Source organism: Garra rufa, chromosome 1 (genome assembly GCF_049309525.1).
Source record: "Garra rufa chromosome 1, GarRuf1.0, whole genome shotgun sequence".
Classification (NCBI taxonomy): domain Eukaryota; kingdom Metazoa; phylum Chordata; class Actinopteri; order Cypriniformes; family Cyprinidae; genus Garra; species Garra rufa.
Window position 1 is genome coordinate 62,352,780 of NC_133361.1, and position 8,777 is coordinate 62,361,556.

The 8,777-nt window shown below is 40.2% G+C and overlaps 1 pseudogene; it reads left to right on the forward strand.

Annotated features, from left to right (window-relative positions):
* The first annotated feature begins 1,415 nt into the window (after window positions 1–1,415).
* LOC141318211 (uncharacterized) overlaps window positions 1,416–8,777 on the forward strand; it is an 81,446-nt pseudogene continuing 74,084 nt past the window's right edge.

Genomic DNA, 8,777 nt, shown 5'->3' on the forward strand with positions numbered 1-8,777 from the left:
TTTAAAAAATAATGTAAAACTAAATGTGTACGTGACAAACAATATATAGCCCAACAAACGTCACATAGGCCAAAATATTGTAAAATTAAGAAAAACACTAGTTTTAAATAATTTAAAGCTGCTTTGTCAGCGAGAAAGATGCATCAGTTTATTTTCTTCTTCTATTTTAACAGTAATATCTTAAAATTCGCCACAACTTACTTTATGTGCCAATCAGTTTTGAGCACACTCAAGCTCAAAGGATCTCTGTACTTGACTCATTTTTAGTCAAGTGGTTTTTAATCCTGGTCCTGCGGACCCACTGATCTGCACATTTCACATGTCTTATCTGACACACTCAGAATACAGTAAAAAAATTACAAGAAATTATAATGCAGACTACAGTCTTTATCAGCCTAAAATACTATATATACCTATATAAATTAGTCCTCTTGAAATAAAGCCACAGTGTTTCACATCTCTGTTGAAAAAATAATTAAAGAAGTAGTTCACTTTCAGAACAAAAATTTACTGATGTGCTCACCTCCTGGTCATCAAAAATGTTTGTGTTTTTCTTTCTTCAGTCGTAAAGAAATAATGTTTTTTGAGGAAAACATTTCAGGATTTGTCTCCATATAATGGACTTGGTGCCCCTGTGTTTGAACTTCCAAAATGCAGCTTCAAAGGGCTCTAAATGATCCCAGCCAAGGAAGAATCTAGCAAAACTATTTTTTATTTTCTAAAAACATTTACAATTGATATACTTTTTAATCTCTACACGGAGTACACACAGAGCTAGACAAGATGAGCATTTGAGGTTAAAAAGTAAATAAATTGTAATTTTTTTCTTTTAATATAACCAATCGTTTTGCTATATAAGACCCATCTTTCCTCGGCTATGATCGTTTAGAGCCATTTGAAGCAGCATTTTGGAAGTTCAAACTCGGGGTCACCATAGAAGTCCATTACATGGAGAGAAATCCTGAAATGTTTTCCTCAAAAAAACACAATTTCATGTTCCTTTTTTATAAGCAGGAAATCCTGCTATTTTAAAATAGGGTACATAGAATATATATCTATTTGCCCTTAGTGTAAATAGCATCCTTTGCTATTTACACTTAGTGTAAGTGGCATCTATTTCAATTTGCACTTAGTGTAAAAAAAACTCTATTGCTATTTACACTTAGTCCAAATAGCTGCTGCCTAATTAAATTGTGTGAATCATTAAAGATGTGCCATTCACGAAATTGATCACAGAAGGTTAATTTAAAATTAAATGTCAGTGATTTCATGATCTTGCAGCTAAAGTATCAAATTTCCCTGACTAAGTAGGAATGATTTGCCAGACCTATTAATATAAATGAATGACAGTAACTTACAGAACTTGTGCATTTCTCTGTTTTCACATGCAGGCCTGAAATGTTATGTAAGAAGAAGAGAAGAATACGAACAGCCTGTAAAATGAGTGTGTATGAGGAGAGAGAGCGAGGGGCACCTGTTGACGCTCAGAGAGCAGCATCTCCGGGATTCATCGCTGTCTATGAAGAGTAACAGATCCATGTTTGAGCCCCCTGTTCTCAGAGAGGTTGACTTGGAGAGCACATTATCTCCAGAATTCAGCTGTTTGTCTATGAAGAGTAATAGATCCATGTTTGAGCCCCCTGATCTCAGAGAGGTTGACTTGGAGAGCACATTATCTCCAGAATTCAGCAGTTTGTCTATGAAGAGTAACAGATCTATGTTTGAGCCCCCTGTTCTCAGAGAGGTTGACTTGGAGAGCACATTATCTCCAGAATTCAGCAGTTTGTCTATGAAGAGTAACAGATCTATGTTTGAGCCCCCTGTTCTCAGAGAGGTTGACTTGGAGAGCACATTATCTCCAGAATTCAGCTGTTTGTCTATGAAGAGTAACAGATCCATGTTTGAGCCCCCTGATCTCAGAGAGGTTGACTTGGAGAGCACATTATCTCCAGAATTCAGCAGTTTGTCTATGAAGAGTAACAGATCTATGGTTGAGCCCCCTGTTCTCAGAGAGGTTGACTTGGAGAGCACATTATCTCCAGAATTCAGCAGTTTGTCTATGAAGTGTAACAGATCTATGTTTGAGCCCCCTGTTCTCAGAGAGGTTGACTTGGAGAGCACATTATCTCAAGAATTTAGCAGTTTGTCTATGAAGAGTAACAGATCTATGTTTGAGCCCCCTGTTCTCAGAGAGGTTGACTTGGAGAGCACATTATCTCCAGAATTCAGCAGTTTGTCTATGAAGTGTAACAGATCTATGTTTGAGCCCCCTGTTCTCAGAGAGGTTGACTCAGAGAGAACATTATCTTCAGATTTCAGATGTTTGTCTATGAAGAGTAACAGATCCATGTTTGAGCCCCCTGTTCTCAGAGAGGTTGACACAGAGAGAGCATCATCTCCAGGATTCAGCTGTGTGTCAATGAAGAGTAACAGATCCATGTTTGAGCCCCCTGTTCTCAGAGAGGTTGACACAGAGAGAGCATCATCTCCAGGATTCAGCTGTGTGTCAATGAAGAGTAACAGATCCATGTTTGTGCCCCCTGTTCTCAGAGAGGTTGACACAGAGAGAGCATCATCTCCAGGATTCAGCTGTGTGTCAATGAAGAGTAACAGATCCATGTTTGAGCCCCCTGTTTTCAGAGAGGTTGACACAGAGAGAGCATCATCTCCAGGATTCAGCTGTGTGTCAATGAAGAGTAACAGATCCATGTTTGAGCCCCCTGTTTTCAGAGAGGTTGACACAGAGAGAGCATCATCTCCAGGATTCAGCTGTGTGTCAATGAAGAGTAACAGATCTATGTTTGAGCCACCTGTTTTCAGAGAGGTTGACACAGAGAGAGCATCATCTCCAGGATTCAGCTGTGTGTCTTTGAAGAGTAACAGATCTATGTTTGAGCCCCCAGTTCTCAGAGAGGTTGACACAGAGAGAGCATCATCTCCAGGATTCAGCTGTGTGTCTATGAAGAGTAACAGATCTATGTTTGAGCCCCCTGTTTTCAGAGAGGTTGACACAGAGAGAGCATCATCTCCAGGATTCAGCTGTGTGTCAATGAAGAGTAACAGATCTATGTTTGAGCCCCCTGTTCTCAGAGAGGTTGACACAGAGAGAGCATCATCTCCAGGATTCAGCTGTGTGTCAATGAAGAGTAACAGATCTATGTTTGAGCCACCTGTTTTCAGAGAGGTTGACACAGAGAGAGCATCATCTCCAGGATTCAGCTGTGTGTCAATGAAGAGTAACAGATCTATGTTTGAGCCCCCTGTTCTCAGAGAGGTTGACACAGAGAGAGCATCATCTCCAGGATTCAGCTGTGTGTCAATGAAGAGTAACAGATCCATGTTTGAGCCCCCTGTTTTCAGAGAGGTTGACACAGAGAGAGCATCATCTCCAGGATTCAGCTTTGTGTCAATGAAGAGTAACAGATCCATGTTTGAGCCCCCTGTTTTCAGAGAGGTTGACATGGAGAGAGCATCATCTCCAGGATTCAGCTGTGTGTCTATGAAGAGTAACAGATCTATGTTTGAGCCCCCTGTTCTCGGAGAGGTTGACACAGAGAGAGCATCATCTCCAGGATTCAGCTTTGTGTCAATGAAGAGTAACAGATCCATGTTTGAGCCCCCTGTTTTCAGAGAGGTTGACATGGAGAGAGCATCATCTCCAGGATTCAGCTGTGTGTCTATGAAGAGTAACAGATCTATGTTTGAGCCCCCTGTTCTCGGAGAGGTTGACACAGAGAGAGCATCATCTCCAGGATTCAGCTGTGTTTCTATGAAGAGTAACAAATCTATGTTTGAGCCCCCTGTTCTCAGAGAGGTTGACACAGAGAGAGCATCATCTCCAGGATTCAGCTTTGTGTCAATGAAGAGTAACAGATCCATGTTTGAGCCCCCTGTTTTCAGAGAGGTTGACACAGAGAGAGCATCATCTCCAGGATTCAGCTGTGTGTCAATGAAGAGTAACAGATCTATGTTTGAGCCACCTGTTTTCAGAGAGGTTGACACAGAGAGAGTATCATCTCCAGGATTCAGCTGTGTGTCTATGAAGAGTAAAAGATCCATGTTTGAGCCCCCTGTTCTCAGAAAAGTTCACACAGAGAGAGCATCATCTCCAGGATTCAGCTGTGTGTCTATAAAGAGTAAAATATCCATGTTTCAGCCCCCTGTTCTCAGAAAAGTTGACACAGAGAGAGCATCATCTCCAGGATACACCTGTATGTCTATAAAGAGTAAAATATCCATGTTTCAGCCCCTTGTTCTCAGAACAGTTGACACAGAGAGAGCATCATCTCTAGAATTCAGTTGTGTGTCTATGAAGAGTAACATATCTATGTTTGAGCCTCCTGTTCTCAGAGAGGTTGACATGGAGAGAGTATCATCTCCAGGATTCATCATGTTTGAGCCCCCTGTTCTCAATGATGGACCTGCTGTGACCTTTGACCTTGTGTAAGTATCATTACAATTAATGTGATTTTTTTAAACATAATGCCGCACTCACTGAGGTCCTTCTCTTTGAATGTATAAATAATAACCAAGCTAAGAAACTTATTTAAGCTCAGTGGCGTAGCAAGTCAGCACTGTGTTGGGCAATATGCTCAATTTTCATATCATCTAATTGTCAGCATGTAAGATCGTTGATACATGATACTATCATGCTAATTTATTGAATTATCTATTTACTCAATTTCTTATTTGTTTTGTCTTGTTAATTGCTAGTCTTGTTAATTGGCATGTGACTATAGTTGCACGTGTACAGCACACTGATGGTAGTTCTGCAGAAGCGGTTCCAGTTTTCTTTTTTAGGTCCATTCTCTGCTACCCGCTATTTTCAATAAGTGGTAAATGTGCCTTTAAGAATTTAAGTTAGTATCGATAATAACGGTAACATGATCACTAACTAGCCTATAGTCTTGTGCGAGTTATACACTTTAAAAAACACTTGCAGTATATTCAGTGGAGCTGTCTACAAGGTATGATGAAAAAATCTCTTACCCCTTCTTTACACTGCACACATCTGCAATGCTTTATGGCTCCGAGAGGGCCAGTGAGGCTGATCTTGACAACACTTTTATACCATACCAACACTGCAAATTTCTGAAGCGTCCCAGAAGCGGCTCTCCACACTGCATTGCTAAATTAGTCTCCTAGCCTGTTTTTGATAATTGATACACAATTCTATCAGCACAACCCTACTGGGCCCATATTCAAAAACATTTGTATACCCCCACCCTCAAACGTTATAGGTTAATGTGGCCTTTAGCACTTCTTGTCTTTTCGCTTGTAGCGAGCCAGCCACCAAATAATTGCAATGAATGTGTTTTGTAACCCCTAATATAACACAAATCATAATTTTATCTCAAAATACAAACAAAGAGTTTTCAGCTCTTTAATATGGCGCGAGATCACAGTATTCACCTCAGTTCATGTGAAAGCTGAATCAATTATTTTTCCCTCTTTTCTTCTCTTTTTCTTTTTTCTTTACAATCTGTTTTCTACTTGTTCCAGCACAAGATGAATGAATATTAGAAAACATGTTGAATAAAATCAGAACAATTTAAAAAAACAAATCACATGTATTCGATCAATCCAAATTATCAAAAATTGCCAATGACACAGTTTTTGAATATGGAATAACAGTTGTCACATAACATTTACCTCAGAATCGGCAACAATATAATTTTGCCAACCTTGTTTTATTTTCATAATCAGTCTTTTTTTGTTAAACTGTTAAACCACAGACTTTTTAGTTGTAATTTTGACTTTATTCTAAAAATATAATGTAATTAAAGTTTTTCAGCTAGTTTTTTAATTATTATAAAAAATTCTCAATCAATGTAAATTGTGATAATCGTAACTAATAATTGCAATTTCAATTTCAAGGGAATAAATAAATAATTATTCTCATAATCGTGCAGCTCTTATATTATGATTGATGATTTCTTCTTTTAACAAATGACTATTTGAGTATACTGAGTACAATGTACCTACCCAGTAATTTAGTCAAATTTTCAGACTCAGCACTTTCAGATGTACTGTGTGCTCTCTCTAAAGCAACCCTTCTTACTATTTAATCTTTGTTCATATCTGTAATGAGAATTATATATTAGAAAATCCCTGTATACTATATATTAGTTCCTCCTGCTCAGGACCAGCACCTGAAGGACCAGCATAAACTAGCTTAGGACCAGCACAAACCAGCTAAAACCAGCATCCCAGCATCGAAACATACCTCACTAGCATATGCTGTTTTTTTTCACCAGGGATAAAGGCAATGAGGTTGTCAAGCTTGAACAAATATGAACACCTATCAACAAATACTACCACAGTTGGCTGATCAGCTTAAGACAAAGTAATTGTATGCTCGTTACATGATTCCCTCTCAGTCGTTCACTCTGACGTTACATCAAGTGATGTATTTGGGATAGCACTTGACCTATCACATCTGAGCTAATGAACATTGGTGAGTGGAATTTGCATGCCTAGCCACTGGGCATATAAAATGGCAGTGTGCATTTACTCCCTAAGATTTCTGCTTCAGAGTCATTGCCTCGTAAAGAGAAGATAAGAAGAAAGAAGAAAGAAGTTGCTCCTTTGCGTAGAAGCTGGTCTTTGCAAACTTCAGCAAAGTTTTTCCCCAAGTTTACGAGCATGCTACGCATTAACCCTGGGCAATCCAGCACTAAAAGAGCAAATTTCTAACGCGGCCGATATGTAGCAACATTCCACCTCGCTCTGCCCCAGTGCATTTCTTCCTAGAGGTTCATGACTTCACGTCTGAGCTCAATGGTGGGGCAGCCAGGTGGTATGTGGATGTTACCCTGATGGAGCGCGCAGTGCACTTGTTTCCGCAGTCACACTGCTCGGCCTGCTCCATCGCTTCAGCACTGGCCTCACGACCGAATCCTGAGATGCTAGCAGTGTTCCAATCTCTGCACAGGTTCCCTCTGATGCTGCAAGCACTCAGGCTAGAGCACCCTCCAGGTGGGGTCTGTTCGTTGATTAGTGTTCCTCTTGCCGAGAGGACCTGTAGATATGCTTGGTGGGAGTGGTGCTTTCCTTTCTGCAGGAAAAGTTGGAATGGAGGCTGTTAAAATGTGTGTGGCAGCAATTGCTGCATATCACGATGCAGTGGATGGCTTATCTCCAGGGAAGCATCACCTGATTATCAGGTTCCTGAGAGGTGTGAGGAAGATAAACCTTCCTAGGTTGCACCTTATCTCTTCTTGGGATCTTTCCGTGATCCTCCTAGGTCTACGTGGAGCTCCCTTTGAGCCACTTGGTTCAGTCAAGCTGAAATACCTGTCGCTTAAGACCTCGCTCCTGACTGCACTCACTTCCATCAAGAAGGTGGGGGACCTGCAAGCATTCTCAGTCAACGAACGAGACATGCCTTGAATTTGGCCAGGCTGATTCTCACATGGCCTTGATATGTGCCAAAGGTTCCCACCACTCCCTTTTTAGGATCATGTGGTGAACCTGCAAGCTCTGCCCTCGGAGGAGGTAGACCCGACCTTAGGATTGCTGTGTCCCATTCGAGCCATGCATGTTTACGTGGACTGCCGCCTGTGCTTTAGATGCTCCGAGTAACACTTTGTCTGCTTTGGGGGACAGCAGAAGCAGAAGGGGAATGCTGTCTTCAAACAGAGGTTGGCCCATTGGGTGGTAGATGCCATTCCCTTAGTGTACGAGTCCCAAGGTCACTCACTCACTCTACTTGGAAGTGTTGCCTCCTCCTATGCATTGGCACACGGCACCTCCCTAGCAGACATATGTAGAGTTTCACTGTTGAAACAATGTCAGGTACCATGGCTGAAACAATGTCAGGTACCATGGTCGAAACAACGTTGAATTACCTTTAGATTTTGCTAATTTTTTCAGTGTTGATTAGGGGTGTAACGGTTCACGGGGATGTATTGAACCGTGTCGGTACGGCCTGTTCGGTTCGGTCCACTTGCGTACCGTTTCGATATATTTTTTTAAATTAAATAATGTAAATTTATTATTAGCGTGATATTAACAGCAGCTGAACAATGTTCCTAGGCGAGTTTCCGCACGGACGCTATTGAGTGACGCACAGTAACACACGCACAGTTAAGGCAAAGAACGGTGCATTCCGATCGACAGGAATGCCCTGGAACGTCATCAAAGCAAATTAACGGCAGGGTCACGCAGATTATGATTTAACATAAATAAATATCGTAATTTATTTTACTTTCAAATTTAAATACATATAAACGTATGTATCTAATAAAAATATAGTCCAAATGTATATGTTTAGACCGTTAACACATTAACAGATTTTTGTGGTATTTTTGTGTGCACTTTTTTTCCCCCACACACAGCCTATATTTAACTATCCTGTGATAACCTTGTGATTCACCTCGCCAGTTTTACTTTCATTCATAAAATACAATATGCAAATGTAACATGAATCGCCATAACCATTCATAAACACTCTAATTTGTATAATAATAACAACATTTATTGCAACCGCTTCATTTCAGAGCCTTAAAAAAATATTATGTAAAATATCACCCAAATGTGTAGCTTTTATTTATTTTATGCAAGAATTCTGTTGTGTATTGGCAGCTTTTCAAAAAAGATTTTTTAAATTCTTATTTTTTTGTACTGAAAAAAAAAGGAACCGAACCGAGCTCTCCAAGACACTGTACCAAACCAAATAGGACCGTTACACCCCTAGTGTTGATATTGTTTCACTGTGGAAGTAACAACATTGATTCACCGTTGAAATCGCAACGTTGTTTCACCGATTTACCTTT